This window comes from Elaeis guineensis, chromosome 15, assembly GCF_000442705.2.
Source record: "Elaeis guineensis isolate ETL-2024a chromosome 15, EG11, whole genome shotgun sequence".
NCBI classification, from domain to species: Eukaryota; Viridiplantae; Streptophyta; class Magnoliopsida; order Arecales; family Arecaceae; genus Elaeis; species Elaeis guineensis.
The window spans coordinates 55,128,415-55,142,254 of record NC_026007.2 but is presented as its reverse complement, the minus strand read 5'-3'; positions in this window follow the sequence as shown (position 1 = coordinate 55,142,254).

The following is a 13,840-nucleotide window of genomic DNA, read 5'->3' as shown; positions in this document are numbered from 1 at the left end:
TTCTTCTGCTCTCTCTTCTGCTCTTTCTTCTGTTCTTTCCTCAGCTCCCCTGATCCAACCACCACCACTTTTTGTGAACCCCATTCGATGCAAGGTGTGTAGGTTGAAGGTATCAACATGAGATAGTTTGGTGGGAGCCTCCCCCTCACAACTAACTCCAAACCTCCTGAAAACTCTAGTCAGGGCCATACCATAAGGCAAATGTGCCTTAGATCTGTTCAGAGTCTCTCTCATGGCCTCTATCATAAGTGCTGGGAGGTTTAGGGGGGTTTCTGTGATAATGTGAAACATAATGCATATATCCCTGCCTGACAGAAGATCGTGCCTACCACTCCTAGGGAAGAAAAGTTTTGTGACCATTTGATGTAAGATTCTCATTTCTATAGGTAAAATCTTGGCCTCTAGTTTATTCAAATTCCCTTGGTAGGTTCCTCCAAGTATAACACTTATACCTTCTTCTTTCACGGGGAGTTCCATGTATGCATAACCTTCACTAGGTAAGTGTAAAGTCTCCCCTAAAATGACAGGATCCAGACAGATATCAATCCCTTTCACAGTTGAAGTTACTGACCCATTTCCATAAATAAGATTCTGATAAAACTCCCTAACAAGGTCAACAAAGGTGACTTCTTTGAGTGAACAGTAAAAGCTCCATCCCTGATTTTTGATCTTACTTGCTAAAGAAAATCCCTCACTTTCAAAGAACCGGAAGTCAATGTTTTTCCCGGTTTCTACTTTTCTATCTGAGAGAGGGTTCTTACTGGGGGTTTGAGAAGACTGTGAAGGACCTTGAACTGAAGCTGGAACGGGAGCAGAGGAGGACTGTGCCACTTGTCTTTTCCTTCTGACACTTTCTTCAAGTTCCCGGACAGACTTTCTCCTTTGGGGAAGTTTCATTTTTGGTGCCATAACCTCTTCAATACCAGGCGAGGAGACTTGAGGAGCAAGTGAGAGAGTGGAGGAAGGATCACAAGAGAGTGATTTGAGGTTTTGGAGGAGAGAATGAGTGGATTTGAGAGGGACGGTGGAGTGCTAGGGCACGCTCCAACCGTGAAGAACAAAGGAAGAGGTCACAAAAGAACCTTTCCCCGAGTGGCGATTTGCGGTGGAGAGGAGGCGGGAGGAGTTCCACTAGCTCAAGCCTTGGAAATGGAGCAAATGGGAGAAGGGAGAATGGATTTCGGAAGGAGGAAGACGAGCGTGAGGGTCGGCTCACGAACAGTAATTCAAAATATAAACCCTTCAGCCCGTTGGAAGTTGCTGGGAATTACAAGTTTGCCATTGAGTCGACTCATGGGGGTCGACTCATGAAGTTCAGAAAATCAGGAAAAATATGAATAAATTCCAAAAAAATTTGAAATTTGGGGAGAAGGAGTTTAGCTCTAAGATGAGTTTTTAGAATGAAAAACTTGAGCTTTTGGGACCAAGAAAGGTGTTGGAAATTGAGCTCTTAGGAAATTTTGACCATAAATCATTGGAATTTGAAAATTAATTCAGGCAAATGGATCAAGAATTCCTAGATTTCTCCTAATTTCACAGAATCTATCCTCACTAAGGGCCTTTATAAAGATATCAGCTAATTGATTTTCGGTGCAAACATATTCAAGAATTATATTTTTGTTTTGAACATGTTCTCTTATGAAGTGATGTCTTATTTCAATATGTTTGGATCTTGAGTGTTGAATAGGATTTTTAGATAGATTTATGGCACTTGTGTTGTCACATCTTATTGGTGTTTCATTAAGTTTAATTCCAAAGTCTTCGAGTTGTTGCTTAATCCACAAGATTTGAGCACAACAACTTCCGGCTGCAATGTATTCGGCCTCAGCCGTAGACAGTGCTACCGAATTTTATTTCTTGCTAAACCATGAGATTAGGTTAACTCCAAGAAATTGACAAGTTCCACTTGTGCTTTTTCTATCTAGTTTACATCCAGCAAAGTCAGCATCAGAATATCCTAATAAATCTATTTGTGAGTCCTTAGAGTACCATAACCCTAAATTTGAGTACCATTTAAGTATCTAAGGATTCTTTTAACAGCATTCAAATGAGATTCTTTAGGATTAGATTGATATCTAGCACATAAACAAACACTAAACATGATATCAGGCCTACTTGCAGTTAAATATAATAATGATCCAATCATACCTCTATAGTATTTTAAGTCTACACATTTACCTTCATCGTCCTTGTCAAGCTTACATGAGGGACTCATTGGTGTGCCAATGGGTTTGGAGTTCTCCATTCCAAATCTTTTGAGTAGTTCTTGGTGTACTTGCTTTGGGTGATAGAGATTCCTCTTTTGATTGTTTGATCTGGAGTCCGAGGAAGAAGGTGAGTTCTCCCATCATGCTCATCTCGAACTCCCCCTGCATAAGCTTAGCAAAGTCTTGACAAAGGGATTCATTAGTAGACCCAAAAATTATGTCATCAACATAAATTTGTATAACTAACATATCATTTTGATTTCTTTTGATAAAGAGGGTTGTATCTACATTACCTCTTGAAAAACCATTATTTAGTAAAAATTTGCTTAGTCTATCATACCATGCTCTAGGTGCTTGTTTTAATCCATATAAAGCCTTATTTAATTTAAAAACATGATTAGGAAAGGCATGATTTTCAAATCCAGGGGGTTGTTCTACATAAACTTCTTCAGCAATAAATCCATTTAAAAATACACTTTTAACATCCATTTGAAACAATTTGAATTTCATAAAGCAAGCATATGCAAGTAGAAGTCTAATGGCTTCTAATCTAGCTACTGGTGCAAAGGTTTCATCAAAATCAATCCCTTCTTCTTGATTATATCCTTTAGCAATCCAATCTTGCTCTATTTCTAATTACATTACCATGCTCATCTAATTTGTTTCTAAAGACCCATTTTGTGCCAATTATTGAACAGTTTTTAGGTCTTGAAACCAAAGTCCAAACATTATTTCTTTCAAATTGATTAAGTTCCTCTTGCATTGCATTGATCCAATTATGATCTTTTTCAGCTTCTTCAATAGTTTTAGGTTCAAAATGAGATACAAAAGCACAATGATTAAACACATCTCTAAGTGAAGAGCGAGTTTTTACACCATGCATAGGATCACCAATAATTAACTCCTTAGGTGGTTATGAACATACCTCCATTCCTTGGGTAGGTCATTTGTACCTTGAGGTTGTTCTTGAATTTCCTCACCTATCTCATCTTGTTTGTCTTCTTGTTCTTTCCTCTGGAGTGGCTGAATCTTTCAGAGTGATCTCCTTCATACCTTCTATTAATGGATCTGCATCATCAACACCCTCATTCTTCCTTGAAGGAAGATCGTTAGATTCATCAAAGACAACATGAATGGACTCCTCAACTACTAAAGTTCTTTTATAAAAACTCTAAAAGCTTTACTAGTGGAGGAGTAACCCAGAAAGATTGCTTCATCTGATTTTGCATCAAATTTACCAAGTCTTTCCTTGCTATTATTTAATACAAAACATCGGCAGCCAAAAATATGAAAATATGCAATATTTGGTTTTCTTCCTTTCCAAAGTTCATAGGGATTTTCTTTAAAAATTGTCTGATCAAAGCACGATTTAAAATGTAACATGCTGTGTTAATAGCTTCCGCCCAAAAATATCTTGGAAGGTTGCTTTCACAAAGCATGGTACGGGCCATTTCTTCTAAGGTTCTATTTTTCCTTTCAACTACCCCATTTTGTTGGGGTGTTCTAGGAGCAGAGAAGTTATGGCCGATTCCATTCTCATCACAAAATTTTTCAAAGTCTTGATTTTCAAATTCAGTTCCATGGTCACTTCTAATATTTTGAATTGAAAATCCTTTTTCATTAGTGACTTTTCGATGAAATTTAGTGAAAATATGAAAAGTTTCATCTTTGTGTGCCAAAAAGAAAACCCAAGTAAAACGTGAATAATCATCTATTATTACAAAACCATATCATTTTCCTCCTAGACTTGTGGTTCTAGTTGGTCCAAATAAATCCATATGCAAAAGCTCTAATGGTCTAGAAGTTGAAACAATGTTTTTGGATTTAAATGAAACTCTAGTTTGCTTACCTAGTTGACATGCATCACAAATCCTATCTTTTTCAAAATTCAGTTTAGGCAAGCCATGAACTAATTCTTTCTTAATTAATTTTGAAAGAGAATGCATGCTAATGTGAGCAAGTCTACGATGCCAAAGCCAACTAGTCTCATTAACTTTAGCATTTAAGAATACTAGGCATTGCATGTCTAATTTGGCTAAATCATTTAGATCTACCATATAAACATTGCCATGTCTATGTCCTATAAATTTGATGCCATCATTAATAGGACTAGTCACAATACAAACAGATGATTCAAAAACTACTTTATACCCTTTATCACAAAATTGACTAATGCTAAGTAAGTTATGCTTTAAACCTTTAACTAACAAAACATTTTCAATATATTTGGAGGGAGTGATACCAATGTTACCTATCCCGATGATCTTTCTTTGCCATTATCTCCAAAGGTGACCATCCCTCCATCCTTAGCATCAAGCGTGATGAATTGTGATTCATCACCAGTCATGTGTCTCGAGCATCCACTGTCCAGATATCATTTCCTGTTTTCTCCATGGGATGCTAGACACACCTGCAAACAAATATCAAGTTTTTGTTTTAGGTACCCAAGCTTTCTTGGGTCCTTTTTGGTTAGTCAAGATGGTTCCTTTTGGAACCCATATTTTCTTTACAGTTATGTTTGCACAAGTGTAAGATTTATGTCCTATTCTACCACATTTAAAACAAGTAGTATTGGTAGGCTTGTTACTTGAATAATTTACATAAATATTTTTCAGAAGTTTTTATTTCTTTAAGGGGTTATAGCCAAGTCCGGCCTTATCATATACGGCCTTTTGATTTTCAAGAATCATATTTAGTTTGTTTGAACTTAAGGTGAATTTATCTACTATAGGTTTCAGCTTATTAATATCATTCTTTAGGCTTTGGTTCTCTTAAAGCAAAGTAGATTTTTCAATTGAAAGATTTTTGCTTGTTTTACTAAAGACTGATTTTTCAATTTTAGTTCTTTGTTTTTCATTCCTAGTTTCTTCAATTCATCAATTAAATCATTGAAGGCTTCATGCAATTCTTCAAAAGTAAATTCACTAGGGATTTCAGAAATTATCTCATTATCGTGTGCCATAAGGCACAGGTTGGCTTGTTCTGTTGAGGTCTCCTCATCGGAGCTTGAGTCATCGCTCGCACTCCATGTGGCCATCATTGCCTTCTTTTTGAACTTTTTGGGACCTTTCTTCAATTGTGGACATTCGAATTTGAAATGCCCGGCTTCTTGCACTCATAGCATATAAGGGGTTGATCTTTTTCTTTCTCTTTGCTTTGTTCCCCTTTTGTGAAAGGTCTCTTTCTCATCCCCTGTTTCCTCTTTCTTAGGAACTTCTTGAATCTTTGGGTGATGAGTGCCATTTCTTCATCCTGTTCTTCATCTTCTGTGTTGTCAGTTTTTCATCAGGAGAGGCTGTGGATTTGAGGGCAATGGTTCTCTTCTTTTTGACTTCATCCTCTTGATGTTGCTTCATGCTAAGCTCGTGAGTCATCAAGGATCCAAGAAGCTCTTCTAGAGGTAGAGTGTTCAAGTCCTTTGCTTCTTGGATAGCAGTCACCTTGGCTTCCCAGGTTCTTGGCAATGACCTGAGAATCTTCCTTACAAGCTCACTGTTAGTATAAGATTTGCCAAGACTCTTCAAACCATTAATTATGTCAGTAAAGCGAGTAAACATAGCAGTTATGGACTCATCATGCTCCATTTTAAATAACTCATATTTATGTACAAGCATGTTTATTTTAGACTCCTTTACTTGATTTGTTCCCTCATGGGTTACTTCTAACCTATCCCATATTTCTTTAGCAGATGCACAGGTAGAAATGCGATTAAATTCATTTGCATCAAGTGAACAATAAAGAACATTCATAGCTTTAGCATTTAACTGTGCCAATTTCTTATCAACCTCATCCCATTCTCTTTCGGGTTTGGTTGACTCCTCACCATCTATTATCTTGGTGGGTGTGTGTGGACCGTTCACTATGATACTCCACATATCATAGTCTAGTGCTTGTATGAAAATCTTCATCCGAGCTTTCCAATAGGTGTAATTAGACCCATTGAAAAGTGGAGGTCGGTTGGTAGATTGCCCCTCGGCTAGAGAAGTGCCGACGTGGGTTGCCATAGATCTTTGGCTCTTTGATTGTTAGATCAAAGAAGGACTAGAGTACCGGGCTCTGATACCACTTGTTGCCCAGCTATGCAACCCAAGAGGGGGGTGAATTGGGTTTTAAAAATTTTAGGCTTAACTAATTACTTGTAAAAATTATATATCAAAAGCTTGATGAATGAGGAGAGAGACTTTAGTTTGAGATTAATTACTTAAAACAAGAATGCAAGGATATAATGGAGAATTAAAGAGAAACAATAAAGCATGCCACAAACACAATGATTTATAGTGGTTCGGTGCCAACCTTGCACCTACATCCACTCCCCAAGCTCCTACTTGGGAATTCCAATCCACTATACTTTGTATTCAACCCGAATACAACCGTCGGAAACTCCGACACTAGCTATCCCAAGCTAGTCCACTTGTTTCTCGGGTACAAGCCGACCCAATACACTCCGATTTCAGGTTCGGATCAACCTTTCCTTGTTTTGGAAACCCTCCAAAACAAAAATAATTACTCACAAGATAAAATCAATTTAGAGCACAAATAAGTACAAGAATAGCTCCTTAAGTGAGCGAATATAACAATAAATACGCTTTACTCAAATGAAGAAGCCCCTCTTGGATTTCCTCAAAGTGGATGAGAGATGAAGTAAATGCTTGAGGAGTTGGTGAGCTTGATTGATGGCTTCTTGAAGGCTTTTAAATGAGCTCTTGTATGATGTGGAGTAGTTGGCTTGAAAAACCTTCTCTTGAATGCACTTGAATGCCCTCTTGAATGCTCTTGATTTTCTCTTTTCAAATCACTTGAATGCCTCTTGGATATTTGGATCTCTCTTCTTTTTGTTTTCCACCTTTTGAAACCTTTTATAGCCTTAAGAGACAAGGGAAAACAAACTAGGCAGAAAAAGAGCCGTTAGAGCACAAAAAGCAGCATTAAAAAGCAACCAAAACTGGCCAAAAACTAGCCGTTACAGGCAAATCCCGTCATATGAGTCGACTCATGAGTCGACTCATGCCTCAGGGGTCGACTCATGAGTCGACCTCTGTTGCAAAGTCCAGAGATTTGGTTTCTGGATTTTCTTGGCCCAAAACAGCAGAAGTCGACTCATGAGTCGACTCATGCCTTGTGGGTCGACTCATGAGTCGACTCACAGGTCGTGCCAAGCCAGAAAACCAGCGTGCCATGGCTAATCTTTGCGTGCCAATCAGCTCATAGTTTCATGAGTTGACTCATGAGTTGACTCATGAACTTCAAACCTTCATAACTCCAAAAATATAAGTCCAAAAACCATGAAACTTTCACCAATAGATTACATATCATTTGTTCTACACGATGATGCTATCAAATCAGAGTTTTGATGAAATTACGATTTTGCCCCTGTAGAGCATAAGGTCTTTTTCAAATAAAAAATATTTGTATCCCTTCAAACTGTTTTGTAGTCATCAAAATCAATCTAGGAGCAACAATCATGTACAATATATGATAAGTGACAGAGGCACCATCCCGTATTTTAGCATTGAAGATGGCACAACTAGTCTTGTGCCTCTCCACATCATCGGGTGTGCCAAAGGCATCCTCCAATACTTGAAGCATGTCCTTTGGCTGAACCGTCTCAAATTTACGATTGAACTCATTGCTCATGGTAGCCAGCATAATGCAGCGCACCGTGGTCCAGTCACTGAGCCACTTCTGATAAGTATCTCTGACTGTTCCACGTACATTGACAGCTGGCTCTTCAGGTACAGGATCCGTTATCACATATAGGATCCGTTCATGTTCTAGGACTATCTTTAACTTTCAGTACCAGCTATCGAAGTTGGATCCTACCAACTTATCATTGTCCAATAATGATCGGAGCGATAGGAAAGTAGCCATATCTGTACAAAAAAAATCATAAATTAATTAGTAATTGATTCATTAAACCTAAAGATTTGAACTTTAATCAAAAGATTTTTTTCACTATTTTATTCGAATTGGTAGCCTCTACCTTTAATTCGAGGAATTACCTTAATTCTTTAGTGGGTACTAGAATCTACTTAGACTGCACACAAGCCTAACTTTGGTCGGCCAACCCATGCACATCTAAGGATAGGTTCATAACCAATTATTTTTCTAAATAATTTCTAATAATTTTAATTTTTCTCCAATCTCTAATCAGTAGGCTTTGGCCTCCACTGAAAAGATTTGGTTAGGTCCAACCATTACATGACCATACTTGGCCCATCTAGCCAATGAATGATTAGGCCCAACTTTGGTTGGCTAATCTAACCACCATTTAGAAAGATGCAGTCAAAAAATTATATTATGAATGACAATTCCATCAGCCGATAAGTACCAGGCCTTTGGGCCTCCAATGATTATCCAACTGATGGACCCATTATCATCCACTTAATGGGAGGCTATGATCTAGTTATCACAATAACTATTTCATTTTAAGGACCTAATAATTTTAGAAGATTTAATTAATTTAGAGGAAGAGGTCAAATGAACCAGCTTATCATGATCCTCCCACTGGCTTCACCAAGTCAGCTTAAGGGAGACCATTAAAAGGGCTGGTCTAGGAGCACCTAAATCAGTCACACTGATTTACCTAGCTGACATGGGTCAGCTCGAATAGTCAAGTGATCCGATCAAAATATAATTTTACCAAGAGGCCAGGTAAGTTCGATCGATGAGAGGGTCTGCCAAAGCTTGCCTTAGACACCATCAGAAATGGCCAGGTAAGCGGGATGCCAATTAAAAACCACCGGTCTGGTTTACCTTAGACACCAACTGGTTTAATTAGTTTCGATTAGATCAACTTAACAGTTCGTGCTAGACCACTTAGCCAAGAATCAAGTCTATTTGGTTCTCGTTAAAGATATGGACTTGACCAACTACAACTATTGTAATTGATCTAGAGAATCCTTGACCTAATTTAAGACAACAGTTGATTAGATTTAGTCAATTCTCTAATTAAGTCCATCTTTAATCTAACCTCAGGTCTAATCCAATTAATCAACCTAATTCTCACTAACCCATTAACCCAATGTGTTATGGTTTGTGTCTTAGGTTCTTCAATTTACAATCCTAGAACATAATCAAACAACTTCTTAATTCTCAATTAAGTTTTGGGCTAAGGGTTGGGGTTTGACTTTTCGAAAATAATTTTTATATTTGTAAAAAATTTTTACAACATGGTTCTACCAACCAAGTTGCATGTTTAATTCATAATCAAAATGCAAGTGAAATAAGCAAGAAACTACTTTAGATCTAATCTAAACAAGTTCATGTAATTGAAACAATTTCAACTTTAAACTGCACAAATTTCTCAGACAAATATATGATGGTTCTTTGTGTGGAAATTATTAATAAAGAGATTTTATTTTAGATTTAAATATCTTTTAAATCTAATAAATCATAAATTTAATCTAGATCACATCTAACAAATTTATGATTAAAGATAGATCTACACGAACTAGGACAGCCTTTGCACTGTAAGGGGTAAACCTTACAGCAGGACAACCTATAGTTCGTGATTGATCTAAAAATTTTTTAATTTTAAATTTAATAATTAGATTATAATTAAATTTAATCTAAAAAATAATCTAAGTATGTATAAATAATCATGTAATAAACAACCTAGGCTCTGATACCAATTGAAGGAACCAGATCCAGGGTTTCAGGATTAGATCTTGAAACTTTTTCAAGATCAGACAGTGAAAAACTAAAATAAATCAAAATTTATCTTATAAAATCAGAGAATCTCTAGATCTAAGATCTTATTATATGATTATTATATAGTATTAAATTAAAAATTAAAATATAAAGAGCAAAAATTATATGTTGATCATATCAACATGTTTCAATACTACATCTAATGTATGTAAAATATAATAGATCAGATCTATTACCTTGCAAGTTAGATATTCTAACTTTGCTGATCTAGGCTTGAGGATGATGTTATGAGCCGCACATGCATCCGGCCTCTAAGAGTCATCCATACGAGCCCACGAATCACGATCAGAAGTCCTGATCTAGAAAATCAGCATAGTATGCTAGTACTGTGCTGATCCTTTTTCGATGGTCGATCAGATACCTCCTTCTTCTTGATTTGGACTCTTCCAAAGATGAAAAGTAGGAGAAGGAGTTTTAGATATGAGTCACTCTTAGAAAACTCACAGATGGAGGAAAAAAAGAGTTGAACACAACAACCTTAGAAGAAGACCCTCTTCTTCTTCTCTTTGCTCTAACCCAGACACTTAATTTTGTGTCTATTATATCACCATGCTCCAACACTCTTTCTCCTTAATTTTTATATGTCCCAAAGGTCTCTCAATGCTCTATAATTTACAAAAATCTCAAGAAGAAATTCATCTTAAATAAAGAGATATGAAGAATCCTTGTCTAGGTCAAATACCTAGTCAAGGAAAATCCAAACAGGGCAAGACAAGGGGTGCCCAACTCATGGGCGCCCCCTCTTTCTTTTTCTACCATGGGCCACCAGCAAAGGGTGCACAATATGTGCCATAAAATTCATAAAAATCTTAAAAAAAATCTAGATAAAATCAGTACCATAAGGAAAGAGTTTTGGTTTCTTAAAATTCTATCTCATAGAATTTGAAATCCAAACTAATTCCTACTTTGACTTGGTCCACAACCACATTCCATGTAAAAGAGAAAGAGTGAAAAGCTTTAGGAATATGTGAATGCCTGAGAGAGAAGGTTTTATCACACAAAATAAGAGAGAGTGGGCATGGGGGGCTAAGGTGGCGCAAGGTGGAATCCTAGTCTTACTAGGATTCAATCTATGGCTTGTTCAAATTTGGTTTCTCAAACCAAATCAAATCAAAATCAAATCAACTCAATTAAAATAAATCTTAATCCAATTAAAAATTTAATTTAATCAAATTAAATTAGATTTAAATCTGATTTAATTTTTTAATTAAATTAAAAATTAGGTTGACCCAAGTCTTAATTGGATTAGGACTAGTTTTTCCTTGCACTTGGATTATCCAATAAACCAATTGGACTTGATCCAATCAAGTCCAAATCAAATCTAATTAAATCATATTCAATTAGACTTAATCTTAGCCCATTGACTTAATCAAATTAAGTCAACTATCAATCGAATTGCTAATCGATCCTCCTGCAACACTTGCACTAGGTTAAATGTCAATCGATTGAATTATGAACTCTAATGTGTGTGACCTCATAGATCCGAACCTAAGCTGGTAGCATAGAAATTTCTATACCAATCGAAGTGACCATCTAGCAATGATACCCGACGGTCGGATAGGTCGAATGTGTAGAACAACATCCTTAGAATCCATACGGATATAGTTTTCATATAATTCATCCCCTTGACCAAAATACTCATAGGATACTTCAGAGTTCAACTGTCAACTCTGATCAGATTGTCCACATTGTATTTCAAAATATCAAATCCATCTGATGGATTATCCTGGCCAAGGTTTTGCTAAATTGAAATACAATGACTCATTCTTCTCCAACTTTTGGAGTGATCAATTCTATCTTGATCACACTCTGACTTTGCAAGTATTTGACTGTGCCCAGAAGCCTTTCGTCATTAAATTAGAAATTCAGTTAGTCTAGTACCAAAGCACAGTGAGTTACTTACAAGTCACTGAGGCGATCTCAGGTCTAAGGGACACTTATACCTATATCCCATTAGAGACATTCTCGACAGTAAAATATCCTGAAATTGGTCACGTTCAATGATGATGTATCCTTATATCTCACCTGTATGCCATACCAGTATCTCCACACTCTTTGGTTAAGAGGACAACCAACCCATATGGCGTTCAGCGACCTATGCTCGATAGAAGTTGTCATCCTTATTAACAGCCTATTATTTGGTCGTGAATAGTTTTAAGGACTAATTGATAAATCTTCTCTTTATCGAACTTAAATAGTCTTAAGGACTTTATCACAACAACGGAGTTCATTAGAAGATGAAAACTTATGATGAAAATATCAAAAATATATTTTATTTATTAACAAATCAATTACAATACAAGGTTGCTCAACCATCAACAGATTGACGATTGGTTTTTGAGATATATTTTCCAATAGAGACAAGATTTATAAGTTCTCAATGATTCATAATCATATGGGTCAAAGAATTCTTCTTTGTATAACTTGTTAATCCTTGACTCACTAATATGACCAAGACGACAATGTCAGAGATATATGATATTCACATCTTCTCTCTTTTTTTCATATTTCTTTCAACATGAAAAATATTTTCATTGAGTGCATGAATTAAAAGATTATTGTCAATATAACAACTACCATAATATTCATTAGAAAAAAAAATGGAGCATCCATTTTCTATTAGTCTTATTTCATAACCTTATTTAAATTACAAAAAAGGTATAGAAATAATATTTTTAATGACCTTTGGCATGTAATAACAGTCTTTTAATTCTAAAATTTTGTCCGAAGGCAAATCAAGCATATAGGTTTTCACAATCTCTGCGCTAATGGACTCCACTTACGCCATAGAGCTCGAGGTCACCTTTTTTCAGATCTTTGATATTCTATAGTCGTTGTAATGAATTACAAATATACGATATATAGGTGGTATCTAATATCCAGATATCAGAGTCTGAACCACTCAATAAAAAATAGGTCTGTATCATATACACATCTTATGATGCTACACATGCACCCTGCTTTAATCTTACAAGATTATTCTTGCAATTATACTTCCAATGTCCAAACTTGCCACAAAATAAATAGCTAATATCCATATGGATATTTTTTGCCTTCTCATTATTACTGACCATCTTAAGATCAGAAATATCTAAGACATCGGAGTTCTTCTCCAATACGAACCTTATTTGTAAGTTCCTCAACCAATCCACAAAGTTGGATCGATCAACATATTTTTATTTATGGTGTTATGCAGTGAAAATAAAGAAGCCATAATGCAGATTTAAATCTACATAAATAAAGAACAATAGTATAAGCAGACCACTCATGTTTGACATGCATAACTAAATGAGGACTTTTAAACTAGTTATGTCTTCCACTATTTTATCGGATACCATAGCCCGCTCCTATGGTAAATAAGAAACCCTAATCTGATTTCTTAATGGGTTGAGACCCTAATCCCTTCATGAAGCTTTGTGGATATCACAACAAACCTCAATGAGTTTAAGGATAGAAAAATTTATCCAATTGCATTTCATGCAACTCTTAATATAACCTACCTCTAAAATACTCATAGCCTTGTAGATATCACAACAAACCATAGTATTTTTAGTTAAGTTAGACCCTTCATTTTTATACAGCCATATCTGAAAAATGATGCCCTTGTGGATATCACAACAAAGTAATATATCCAAATATTCTATAAAGCATATAATATGCATCAAGATAAATCCACATCAATCCCCATAGCAAGCCTTATAGATATCACAATAAACCTACTATGATTTTTGATAGGATATTGATTAGGCATGAAGGAAGGCTGTTGCTCCTAGATTGATTTTGATGATTACAAAGCAGATTGAAGGGATACAAATAATTTTAAAATGAAAAAGTCCTTATGCTCTTCAAGGGTAAAATCATAATTTCACTAAAATCCTGATTTGATAGTACCATTTGGTAGAACAAATGATTTAAAATCTATT